We start from the raw sequence: 13497 nt of genomic DNA, 5'->3' as shown, positions 1-13497 counted from the left end.
ATAAACATACATATTATAGTTCATACAGGGGTAAACACAAGAGAGGGGTAGCAATCTTGATATCAAACTGTTAAATTTGAAAATCTGAAAGAAATAAAAGACAAAGAGGGGAGATATCATACTAAAGGGTAAAGTGGAAAATAATCTAATGACACTAGTGAGCATTTATGCTCCACCTGAAAGTAATAAACATTTTTTAAGTCCCTGTTTGATTGCACCATTACTTAAAAAGCCATCACTTGACCCAGCTATCTTAGCTAATTATAGGCCAATCTCCAACTTTCCTTTTCTCTCAAATTCTTGAAAGGGTAGTTGTAAAACAGCTAACTGATCATCTGCAGAGGAATGGTCTATTTGAAGAGTTTCAGTCAGGTTTTAGAATTCATCATAGTACAGAAACAGCATTAGTGAAGGTTACAAATGATCTTCTTATGGCCTCAGACAGTGGACTCATCTCTGTGCTTGTCCTGTTAGACCTCAGTGCTGCTTTTGATACTGTTGACCATAAAATTTTATTACAGAGATTAGAGCAGGGGTGGCCAAGTTCGGTCCTCGAGAGCCACCTTCCTGACACGCTTAGTTGTCTCCCTGCTCCAACACACCTGAATCCAATGAAAGACTCGTTAGCAGCCTTTAATGAGCCTTTCATTGGATTCAGGTGTGTTGGAGCAGGGAGACACTAAGAGTGTCAGGAAGTGGCTCTCGAGGACCGAACTTGGCCACCCCTGGATTAGAGCATGCCATAGGTATTAAAGGCACTGCGCTGCAGTGGTTTGAATCATATTTATCTAATAGATTACAATTTGTTCATGTAAATGGGGAGTCTTCTTCACAGACTAAAGTTAATTATGGAGTTCCACAAGGTTCTGTGCTAGGACCAATTTTATTCACTTTATACATGCTTCCCTTAGGCAGTATTATTAGAAAGCATTGCTTAAATTTTCATTGTTACGCAGATGATACCCAGCTTTATCTATCCATGAAGCCAGAGGACACACACCAGTTAGTTAAACTGCAGGAATATCTTACAGACATAAAGACATGGATGACCTCTAATTTCCTGCTTTTAAACTCAGATAAAACTGAAGTTATTGTACTTGGCCCCACAAATCTTAGAAACATGGTGTCTAACCAGATCCTTACTCTGGATGGCATTACCCTGACCTCTAGTAATACTGTGAGAAATCTTGGAGTCATTTTTGATCAGGATATGTCCTTCAATGCGCATATTAAGCAAATATGTAGGACTGCTTTTTGCATTTGCGCAGTATCTCAAAATTAGAAAAGTCTTGTCTCAGAGTGATGCTGAAAAACTAATTCATGCATTTATTTTCTCTAGGCTGGACTATTGTAATTCATTATTATCAGGTTGTCCTAAAAGTTCCCTGAAAAGCCTTCAGTTAATTCAAAATGCTGCAGCTAGAGTACTGACGGGGACTAGAAGGAAAGAGCATACTTCACCCATATGGCCTCTCTTCATTGGCTTCCTGTTAATTCTAGAATAGAATTTAAAATTCTCTTCTTACTTATAAGGTTTTGAATAATCAGGTCCCATCTTATCTTAGGGACCTCATAGTACCATATCACCCCAATAGAGCGCTTCGCTCTCAGACTGCAGGCTTACTTGTAGTTCCTAGGGTTTTTAAGAGTAGAATGGGAGGCAGAGCCTTCAGCTTTCAGGCTCCTCTCCTGTGGAACCAGCTCCCAATTCGGATCAGGGAGACAGACACCCTCTCTACTTTTAAGATTAGGCTTAAAACCTTCCTTTTTGCTAAAGCTTATAGTTAGGGCTGGATCAGGTGACCCTGAACCATCCCTTAGTTATGCTGCTATAGACTTAGACTGCTGGGGGGTTCCCATGATGCGTTTGTGTTTCTTTCTCTTTTTGCTCTGTATGCACCACTCTGCATTTAATCATTAGTGATTGATCTCTGCTCTCTTCCACAGCATGTCTTTTTCCTGATTCTCTCCCCTCAGCCCCAACCAGTCCCAGCAGAACACTGCCCCTCCCTGAGCCTGGTTCTGCTGGAGGTTTCTTCCTGTTAAAAGGGAGTTTTTCCTTCCCACTGTCGCCAAGTGCTTGCTCACAGGGGGTCGTTTTGACCGTTGGGGTTTTTCTGTAATTATTGTATGGCTTTTGCCTTACAATATAAAGCGCCTTGGGGCAACTGTTTGTTGTGATTTGGCGCTATATGAATAAAATTGATTTGATTTCATTGCAATGGAAACTGAGGGAATTTGTATATGTGGAGGGGATCTGAATGTGATACTAAATCACAATCTAGATACAGCGAGCAAAAAGAAAACTAAAATCATTTAACAAAATTTCTCAATACATTCTGGTGCAGAATTGGGACTGGTGGACATCTCGAGAGACCTCCACCCTCTAGAGAAAGATTACACACACTATTCAATGCCACATTCCATCCACTCTAGGATAGACTATTTCTTCACACAGAAAGCAGATTGTTATAGGGTCACAGATTCTAAAATTGGGGTATCAGATGTTTCGGACCACAATGCAACTATTCAAATTGAGAGTAAAAAGAAGGACACAGTGTGGCAACTAAATGTGGGGATACTAATGATAAAACAATAGTCGAGGACATTAAATCTGAAATTGAGAGATTCCTAAAAGAAAATGAGAATGGTATGGTAGATCCATGACTACTATGGGACTCTCAAAGCTGTAATACGAGGCAGGTTCATTGTGAGGATGACATATATGAAGAAAATCAGAGCGGAAACATATAACAAGTTAATCTCAGATTTGAAAGAATCAGAACAGATATATGTGAAAAATAAGGATCCATTAATCTTAATATATTAAGAATCCACTAAATTACTTGCCCGAAGATTACGAAAACAGCAGGCTGATAATACGATCCATAAGATAAAAGATCCTAATACAAACAAATTGATGACTGAGCCAAAAGAAATAGAACATATCTTCAGGGAGTACTATAAAGAATTATATACACAACATCACGGTAGATACTAAATTGAGAGATTTTTTTTTTTTTTTTTTTAATACACTTGATCTACCTAGTATTGGAGAGAACAAAATAAGATAGTTACATCAGAAATATCACTGGATGAGATACAGAAGGCAATAGGTAGGTTAAAAACAAATAAAGCCCAGGTAGTGATGGCTTTCCTGTAGGTAGGCTGCAAGGGTAAAGGTGAATAGATCATTAACTGAGAGATTTGTACTGGGTAGAGAAACGAGACAGGGATGTTGTCTGAGCCCCACATTGTTCGCCATTTATATAGAACCATTGGCACAAGCGATCCATCAGGATATAGAATCAAAGGGTATAACTGGAATAGGGTACAAAAAATTGGCCTCTTTGCAGATGACATAGTGCCATACTTATCAGATGTAGACACCTCCTTCCTGCGAATGATGGAATTTATAGAAAAATTTAACTGTTATGCAGGTTATAAATTAAATCTTGCAAAAACCCAGATTCTCATTTAATTACACCCCTTCAACAGAATCAAACATAAATAGGGAGTCAATGGGACTCAAAACAGATGAATACTTAGGGGTATGTATAACCAAAATATGTAAAATCTGTACGGGGCTAATTACAACTATATCAATCAAAATAGAAGAAAGGACATAGAACGATGGTTCACTACCCAGTGGATTTTAGTAGTAAGATAAATACAGTGAAAATTAATATTTTACTAAGGTTACTGTATTTATTTCAATCCCTGCCAATAGAACTTCCACCAAAACAATTTATAGAATGGGATAAATTAGTATCTAGGTTTATTGGGGAGGGAGGAAGCCAGAGTTAAATACACTACGCTCTAATTGCCAAAGAATAAGGTGGAATGGCACTCCCAAATTTTAAGATATATTTTTACGTAGCTCAGCTTCGACCACTAGTTAACTGGTGTGACGAAAATTATATAGCAAGATGGAAAGATATGAGAACATACATCCCTGACTATCACATCCAAACACTCTGGGAGAAAAAAACAATCCCTGGATATATCAGGAATTGATTGCTCCAGTAACAATATTTACACTAGAACGTGGTTTACTCTTACCAGACAACTTCAATTGAAAAGGTATAAATTATTAAAATGAATAGCACTGGATAGTGAATTTAGACCTGGGTTGTATTATCAACATTTAAAGAATGGAAGAAAATGGACTGACTGCATGTTGTACTGCCACAGAGAATGGAGAACTAAGACGTTTTGAAGACTTATGGGCCTTTCACACTGAACGCGTCGTAAGCATCAAATGCGTCAAAATCGGTCTAGAAAGCATTATTTTCAATGAGACGCATTGCTTTTTAGATGCGTCAGAAGCGTCGTGTCAAAAGCCGAGCTAAAGCGACACTTCTGACGGGAGCGCGCATTGCCGCTTGTCGGCAGGTTGACGCGGTCAAAGTTCAACCCAATGCAACGTTCGACACTCTGAGCTGTGACGTACCTTGCGCTGTCCAATAGGAACGACGCGTTGGCCCAAAACACGGAAGACTAGTGGCAGAAACCACTGATCTGTACAAAACAGATCAGCGCAGAAACCACTGATCTCTACAAAACAGAAACATGTCACAGGACTGCTCATTTATAGTGCAGTTTTCTGAAGAAAAAAAATCCTTAATTTTTTTTTTTTTGTTGTTTGTTACCTCAAAATTTCTGATTACTGTTTAAAAAAGGTTTAGAACACTTGTAATTAAAATAGCTAAATAAATCAATAAATGGTTCTTTAGAAACCTTTCACCTGTAAATTAAAACCACCTGTTATTTCAGATTAGATAATTTGTTGTTTAACATAAGGAACCTCGGACATTTATTTTTAGACAAATAAAATAACATGGAAATTTGTACATTTTTTAAGTCTGGTAGATTATTTATATCTCATTTCAACCAGGGAAACAGACACTGTAAATAAATACAAATGTTTATTATAAATGCAACAGGAGATAATTTAACAATGACTGCAGTGTGATTTTGAAGTAGGATTTCTGTGACATAAACCTCATGATGAAATATTTTTTTTAGTCATTTCAACTTGTAATTTCATCAGAATATGTAATTGCCTTTAATGTTGTTATCAGGACAGAGTCATTTCTAAAATATGAATTTGAGCACAATAAGTGGAGAGCTTCTGTCTGTACAAATGTCTTTTGACTTTGATTTGTGGACATTTTTAATGATCCATTCATTTATTGTTAAAATATAAAATGAAACAGCTTTTTAAAAAATAATAAAATAGTTGCTGTTGAAAGAGCCTTTTATTTAGAAGCAGGTGATGTTATGCTGTATTCTCAGGACCAGATGAAGGTCTCTTCTGCAGCTTTGAACTCTGGTGGTGTTGCTGTTGACACTTTTGTCCTATTTTGAAGAGCAGAGATGTTTTCTTTCGACTGGAATTTGTGGTGTTCAGCTCATCAATGGAAGTTTGGTTGTGTGCACAGCAAATGTTCCTGATTGGGACAAATAAAAATCTTTCTTTAAATATAAAGAAACACTAAACAGTTTATATATTAAAAAAAAAAAAAATGGAAAAAACGATGGGGGAAAAAACGCCTGAAAAAAAAAGTTATTTAAAGTTGAGCTTTTGTGGTCTCCGAAAAAAGCTGTTAGCTTTATTTGGTAAAAATAAAAAAGACTGGACCATTTACAAATTAAAGCGTTTCACTCAGATCATTAAACCTTCACAGCAGTGCAGAAACGTCACGTTTTATTTTTATATTATTCTCACCTCGATAAAGCTGCAGAACTAAACTCCAATGGGCAAACTGGGACTTCGCATATATCCAAAAAGTGGGAGATTTCGGACTGAGTGGGTTTGCTCCATCACCCCGGCTGCCTGCCTCGGTCTGCCCTGCGATGATGCTGAAGGCCGGCTTCTCCGTGCGGTCGGCCCACTGTCACGGTTCGATCAATATCCCACCAAGTCATCAGTCCTCCCTTGGTTGGCGTCACTCTGAAAAGTAGCTGGAAAAAAGCTTCTCCCAGCAGGGTGATGGGAGAATCGTTCTACTGCTGTTTTTTTTAAAGCTTTTTTGTGGTTCAGGCGACACAAATTCAAGATGGCGATTGCTGAACTTTTTCAGGTTGTGGAAATAGCCAGAGTGTGACGTAGCAATCTCCGCCCCCTTGCCGCTTCCGAAGCCAAGCGTTTGACGTCACGACGCGTTGGGAAAGCATCCGACGGATTGGAAAAGCGTTGACGCATCAGCCTGACGCTTTCAATGTGAAAGGCCCTTCAAAGAAAAGATTGCACTTAAGAATCAAGACTTGTTTAGATATCTTCAATTGAGGGACTATTACAATAAAGAGGTGAAGAGGGCTACACCAGAAGAAATGAACCCAGTGATAGAAGTGATGGATAATGCATACAATCAAAAAATATCTAGGGTTATATCAGTAATCTACCACACTAATGGAATGTCGGAATAATACAACATTATATAAAGCACAAGTGGGAAAAAGAGTTGAATAAAAATTACTGAAGATGAATGGCATCACGTGTACAACTCAACAGACATCCACAAATTCACTTGTATGGAGAGAATTTAATTGGAAAAATTTAACATGTTTTATTACGCCAAATTTAAAAAGCAAACAACTGTTAAACAGCAAACATGCTGGAGGCAATGTGGTCCAATAAATGCAAACCATACACGTCTTCTGGTGTTGCCCCAAAATAGAACCATTTTGGGATAACGTGAACGCTGTGATAAATGAAGTGCCTGGATACAGGACTACCAAGGACTGCTCCACCCTCTTTTTGGGGAATATAGGTAAAGTTGTACTGAAAGAGGACAATTATCTGGTTTAAAAATTCTTCTTAAGGCTGGGAGGAAGGCCATAACAAGAAAGTAGCATGCTTCAGACCCACGTAGACAAAAGAATGGTTGGATAGTACAGGAAATATGTGTGATTGAAAAGATGACTTATTGTTTAAGACTAAAAAATATGATTATAACAGGAAATGGTGCAAATTGATACGATATATAAACAAGGACATTAACATTTAAATGGAATTTATTTATTTTCACTTATATAAATTAAAAATGTGATCTGAAACTGTAATCCCCCCCCCCCCCGTTCTTTGTGAGCTGATCCCATACTGTTTGTTTACTGTTCTGTATGCATACTTGTGAGAAATAAAATAAAAAGTGAAAAAAAAAACAACAAAAAAACCCCTGTTCATTACAAAAGAATCACCAAAGGTAGCAGAAACATTGTCAGAGAGAAAACCGATGTCATACAGGATGTGGCGTGCTCCTGATCATGTCCTTCTATGTATGTTTCTAAGTTTAGTTTTCTCTCACTGGTTCACAGTTTGGTTTCCCAGAACTCTCCAGGGGCCTGTACTACGAAGCGGGGTTACTGGCTTATCAGGGTAACTTCGAGAGTAAGTTGATGACGTGTGGAGTAACTTCCCGGTTAACCCGTACTACGAAAGGTGGATAGGTTTTGATCAAGGTATGCTGCCATGGCAATTTATGCTGTGTGCCAAACCTACTCCGAGCAGGTTATGTTCTAGGTTAGCTTGTGGTTTTCGCTGAACCACTCCCTTTATAAGTACCATCCATCCACCTTCAATCACTCGGAAGACAATGCCGGCCTACCTGGATGATCCGTTTGATATTGGGGCACAAATTGTGAGGGGCTCTCTTCACAGGGCGAGGGTTTTTAAAGACCGCCAGAATCCGCTGACATAAAAAAAAAAACCGGACGATATTCTCTATGAAAGATATAGATTCCAGCCGAGGGAATTCGTTATCTTTGTCAGCTGATCGGGCCAGAATCTGTAACACCACCCATCGTTCACTGTAAAAAAAAACAAAAAAAAACGACTTGTTTTTACAGGAAAATGCTGGCAGCTGTGGTTACCAGTGAATTGCTGTAAAAAATACAGCAGTTAAATGTACAAAAAAGAGAGCTCTTGTTTGTAGATTTAACAGTTCTTTTTAATGTGAGTCAGCCGTGGTTCATTCACTGTAAATCCATATACATATTATGTCTGTAATGTTATCTACTGTGCTGCTGTATGTTTTACAGGAATTCCCTGGTAACCACAGCTGCCAGCGTTTTCCTGTTAAAAACAAGTCATTTTTTACAGTGTAGCAATGCCCCGACGATCGAGCAGATAATGTGCATTGTGCCTATTTTGCCAGTGGACAATTTATGTATTCCATCGGTGATGCTGAACATCTGAGCAAGAATACTGTATGTTGTATGATTCGCAAGGTAGTACTTGCTCTATCTAAACTGTTGGATGCATTTGTCGTTTTCCCTGGCCATTTATCCACAATGCAAATCAAAGACAGGTTTTATGCAATCGCGGGTAATTACTAATATCAAAATAGGTCTAATGCATGTCCATTAATTAGGCGAAGTGGGGCTTATCAAGCTCTGAATATAAACCTACCGTTCTGAAGGATGTTTTTATATTTCATCTTCACCTGCTGCCAGGTGCGTTTGGCACTGCTATTAAATCAAATCAAATCAATTTTATTTATATAGTGCCAAATCACAACAAACAGTTGCCCCAAGGCGCTTTATATTGTAAGGCAAGGCCATACAATAGTAAGTCCCTTCGGCTGCTCCCCCGCCCGCACCCGGGGCCGCCAAAGCAAATCCAAGGTGGATCTGCATGTTGAATTGGCACAGGTTTTACCGGATGCCCTTCCTGACGCAACTCCACATTACATGGAGAAATGTGGCAGGGGTGGGATTTGAACCCGGAACCTTCTGAACTGAAACCAAGCATGTTAACCACTTGGCCACCACCCCTGCTAAGGCAAGGCCATACAATAATTACGGAAAAACCACAACGGTCAAAACGACCCCCTGTGAGCAAGCACTTGGCGACAGTGGGAAGGAAAAACTCCCTTTTAACAGGAAGAAACCTCCAGTATTTCTCACAGTATTACTAGAGGTCAGGGTAATGCCATCCAGAGTAAGGATCTGGTTAGACACCATGTTTCTAAGATTTGTGGGGCCAAGTACAGTAACTTCAGTTTTATCTGAGTTTAAAAGAAGGAAATTAAAGGTCATCCATGTCTTTATGTCTGTAAGACAATCCTGCAGTTTAGCTAATTGGTGTGTGTCCTCTGGCTTCATGGATAGATAAAGCTGGGTATCATCTACGTAACAATGAAAATTTAAGCAATGCCGTTTAATAATACTGCCTAAGGGAAACATGTATAAAGTGAATAAAATTGGTCCTAGCACAGAACCTTGTGGAACTCCATAATTAACCTTAGTCTGTGAAGAAGATTCCCCATTTACATGAACAAATTGTAATCTATTAGATAAATATGATTCAAACCACCGCAGCGCAGTGCCTTTAATACCTATGGCATGCTCTAATCTCTGTAATAACATTTTATGGTCAACAGTATCAAAAGCAGCACTGAGGTCTAACAGAACAAGCACAGAGATGAGTCCACTGTCTGAGGCCATAAGAAGATCATTTGTAACCTTCACTAATGCTGTTTCTGTACTATGATGAATTCTAAAACCTGACTGAAACTCTTCAAATAGACCATTCCTCTGCAGATGATCAGTTAGCTGTTTTACAACTACCCTTTCAAGAATTTTTGAGAGAAAAGGAAGGTTGAAGATTGGCCTATAATTAGCTAAGATAGCTGGGTCAAGTGATGGCTATGGTTTAATTACTGCCACCTTAAAAGCCTGTGGTACATAGCCAACTAATAAAGATAGATTGATCATATTTAAGATCAAACCATTAATTAATGGTAGGGCTTCCTTGAGCAGCCTGGTAGGAATGGGGTCTAATAGACATGTTGATGGTTTGGAGGAAGTAACTAATGAAAATAACTCAGACAGAACAATCGGAGAGAAAGAGTCTAACCAAATACCGGCATCACTGAAAGCAGCCAAAGATAACGATACGTCTTTGGGATGGTTATGAGTAATTTTTTCTCTAATAGTTAAAATTTTATTAGCAAAGAAAGTCATGAAGTCATTACTAGTTAAAGTTAAAGGAATACTCAGCTCAATAGAGCTCTGACTCTTTGTCAGCCTGGCTACAGTGCTGAAAAGAAACCTGGGGTCTTATTTTCTTCTTGTGATGAGTAGTAAGATGTCCTAGCTTTACGGAGGGCTTTTTTTATAGAGCAACAGACTCTTTTTCCAGGCTAAGTGAAGATCTTCTAAATTAGTGAGATGCCATTTCCTCTCCAACTTACGGGTTATCTGCTTTAAGCTGCGAGTTTGTGAGTTATACCACAGAGTCAGGCACTTCTGATTTAAAGCTCTCTTTTCCAGAGGAGCTACAGCATCCAAAGTTGTCTTCAATGAGGATGTAAAACTATTGACGAGATACTCTATCTCATTTACAGAGTTTAGGTAGCTACTCTGCACTGTGTTGGTATATGGCATTAGAGTCAGCCATATACCATATTACATCTGACATATTGACAGGATTAGGAATAGCAATCATACAGTCAAGGTAGCCTATTTAGGAAACATTAAATTAACCTAACATTTATTAGTAGGCCTATGCCCACTTCTGAATCGTGTTGCATCTGGGCGTAATTAATGAAAGAGGGTCATTTTTTTACACATATTAGACATTCCACAGGTTAATCATCTGTAACAGATTTGGAGAACAATTGAATTGTACGTACGCATTTACCCGATCAGCAATACGTTGCCAACAAGCCTGTCTTGCTTTACTGGCAGACGATGTGTTCGATTTCCCCCTTAACATTAATTTAAATTCCTCGTAGCTCCGCATAATAATCGTGCATTCTTCTCTGGTAAAGTATGGTGACGTACGCTGCAACCCGCCCCTTTTATGTGAATGCGCACATACTCCACTTAGGTTAACACAGGTTCAACAAATCAACATCTTATTCAGCATCGTAGTACCGATTAACACCACTTGAGGACACCTGGTTTTGTTAACCCCGGTTTAAGAGGTTGACCCTGGGTTACATCTGGGTAAGTTAACCCCGCTTCGTAGTACAGGCCCCTGGTGTTTAAAAAATGTTTACAGACAACCATTTGTAATTCAGTGTGTAGTTGTATGTATGTACATTGGTTCAAATACATGTATGTTTCTTTGTGTGTATTATTTTGTTGTGGATTATTTGTGCAAAGGACAGGTTCATAAAAATGTTCTTTTTCCTGCTGTTTTTGTTGTTGTTATCTCAATGGGGAAAAAATGTTTTTGTACCTGTATGTTTTTATATGAGTTTTATTTCTAAAATAAACCAATTCCAGACAAAAAAGTTGAAAAAAAAAACAAAAAACAAAAACAACATTGTAACAACTTTTAAAAATCTGCCAATGCAGCAAGTGAAAATTAATTTGAGGTTTTTAAAAAAAATTTTTTTTTTTTTTAAGGTCTTAAGTAGCTGCAAAAATTTATTCGGCGCTTTATTTTACAAGTTTAAAAAGGTCTTACATATTTTACAAACAACACAGCAACATAAAAGTTTTACAGTGAGTAAAAAGCTTGTTTCATCCTAGATATGACTGTTTCCAAGACTTTCTCTTAAGATTTTTAAGATGTATTTATCTAATAACAGGTAATTATGTTTTGCTGAAATATTACTTAAGTGATTTTTGTCCAAAACCCCTGTCACACCTTGACAATTTAGGTAGCATATGCTGAACATATTAACAATGCTGGTGTACGTCTAATAAGTTATAGGTAAGTTTTATATGCATTGTAATACTTTGAAAAATTTTGGGCATGCACAATATTTTCAACATATTCCAGCTTATGTATCATACACCCCACATACGCAGGCTATAAATTGTAGATAAGTTATGTGATTGTGACACACATTTCTTGTAAGTTACTCATAAGTCGAAATACGTCCATTGTGCTGTCCATTGATTCGCTGATAAACTGAAAGCTGCAGTCCTCATGCAAACATTTCAGACTGTTACAAATATGAAAACCATTCACACACGTAGTAAATATGAAGTCTTAATCTTACCTTTTATGTTATTTCAGTTGGATTGGTCATCACAGTCTGATTAAAACTTATCCACATAAAGCCTCCTGATTTTGGAAAACGACATCTGAAAATACTTTAGTTTCTTGTTGTGGCTAAAGAAACGTAACATTTTTAAAGTCCCTCCGTGTTTGTCTGCTCTCTGTGCATTTCTCAGCCTGAGCCAGAGAACACTAGCAGTTTGCGCCACAACAAGACAATTAACATTTTAAAAGTTGAAAGAGTCAGAGCGACTCATTCATTCACGTTAGTGTTTATCACAGGCATCAGTCGATTGTTCAACACCCTGCATGCCATGAAAATTAATTCCATGATCCACCAAGACAAAAATTAAATTTAAAAAGTGAAATTACTCTGTTTGGCATACGTGTGGTGGGGCGAGGCCATGCAACAGTGTACGTGTGCTTGATGACGTGTTTGTCAATATTTACGTGTTCCGCCAGCCAAACAAGAGTTCGGCCATGGAAATGCAAACCAAGCCAGACTTAACCGTTCCGACCCGCACCATACCATGCAGCACCAACCCGAACCGCTTGGTGGAAATGTGGTTGTCAGCATACGCTGGCTAAATCACCAAGGTGTGACAGCTGTATTAAGGTATTCGACGTATCCAGTGTATTTTTCATATGTCGGCATACACTGGCTATCAAGGTGTGACAGGGCCCTTATATTAAGTGCGATTTTTTTTTTTTTTTTTTTTTTTTTTTTTTTTTTTTTTTTTTACTAGAAATTAAACAAATATACTTGTTAAGAGTTACCATTTCTACAATGTGACTCTCTGTATTTTAAGATTATCATCATTGTTATTATCAGTAGTATTATTGTGTTCAACTCCAATACATAAGGATAGAGTTTTTAGGTCATCTGGCCATAAGGCCAAGACGACCTCATGCCATCATGAGGAATCTGTCATTCACTTTGATTTGACCCCAACCAATAAAAAAGCTTCTTCTCTGTCGATTTCGTGATGGCTTTTTGTTTGTTTACTTTGTTTTATAGATCTAAAGGATGGCTGCACAGAACTCCACAACAGATTTGCCAAATTTTAATTATTAAGGAGACGTATTAGTGCTAATTAGGGTCCACATTTTAGAAGAAATGTTCAAATTTTCTTGAGACTTAAAACTCATTGTTCTTTGAATGGACGGGTACTTGGAGTTTTTTTTTGCCATATTATATCAATGGCATAAAATGGTCTTAAAATGATTGCAAGTGATAAATATGATATGATATTATACATTAAAATCTTACAGATTTGAGAAATTTAATCACAAATGAACACATGACGTAAGTAACACTAGTTGTGGACTTCTCCCTATCTCAGTTCTTAATGAATATAGGCTAAATCCTTGAATGCCGCTTGCCAGATGACCTATGGAACAACATTTCTCTCATTCTTATTTTGTTTTGTAAGTCCATATGCAATATTTATGGACCCTCACTCCTTGTTGTACATGTTTGTAATATTGAACGTGATAACTTCAAGCAAGGCATTTGATAGCGCAAGTTCATTTGG

At 37.9% G+C, this 13497-nt stretch overlaps 1 protein-coding gene across 2 annotated transcripts in view; it reads left to right on the top strand.

Moving 5' to 3' along the window:
* The window catches only part of pld2 (phospholipase D2), an 80538-nt gene that overhangs the window by 23358 nt on the left and 43683 nt on the right, over window positions 1–13497 (top strand). For both annotated transcript variants that reach the window (XM_034178635.1, XM_034178634.1), the window contains exon 2: window positions 529–535. The gene's annotated coding sequence lies outside the window, so the exon portion shown is untranslated. The remainder of the gene's footprint in view (window positions 1–528; window positions 536–13497) is intronic.

This window comes from Thalassophryne amazonica, chromosome 9 (genome assembly GCF_902500255.1).
Source record: "Thalassophryne amazonica chromosome 9, fThaAma1.1, whole genome shotgun sequence".
Taxonomy (NCBI): Eukaryota; Metazoa; Chordata; class Actinopteri; order Batrachoidiformes; family Batrachoididae; genus Thalassophryne; species Thalassophryne amazonica.
The sequence above is the reverse complement of the archived record's forward strand: the minus strand, read 5'-3'. Positions and strand labels throughout refer to the sequence as shown.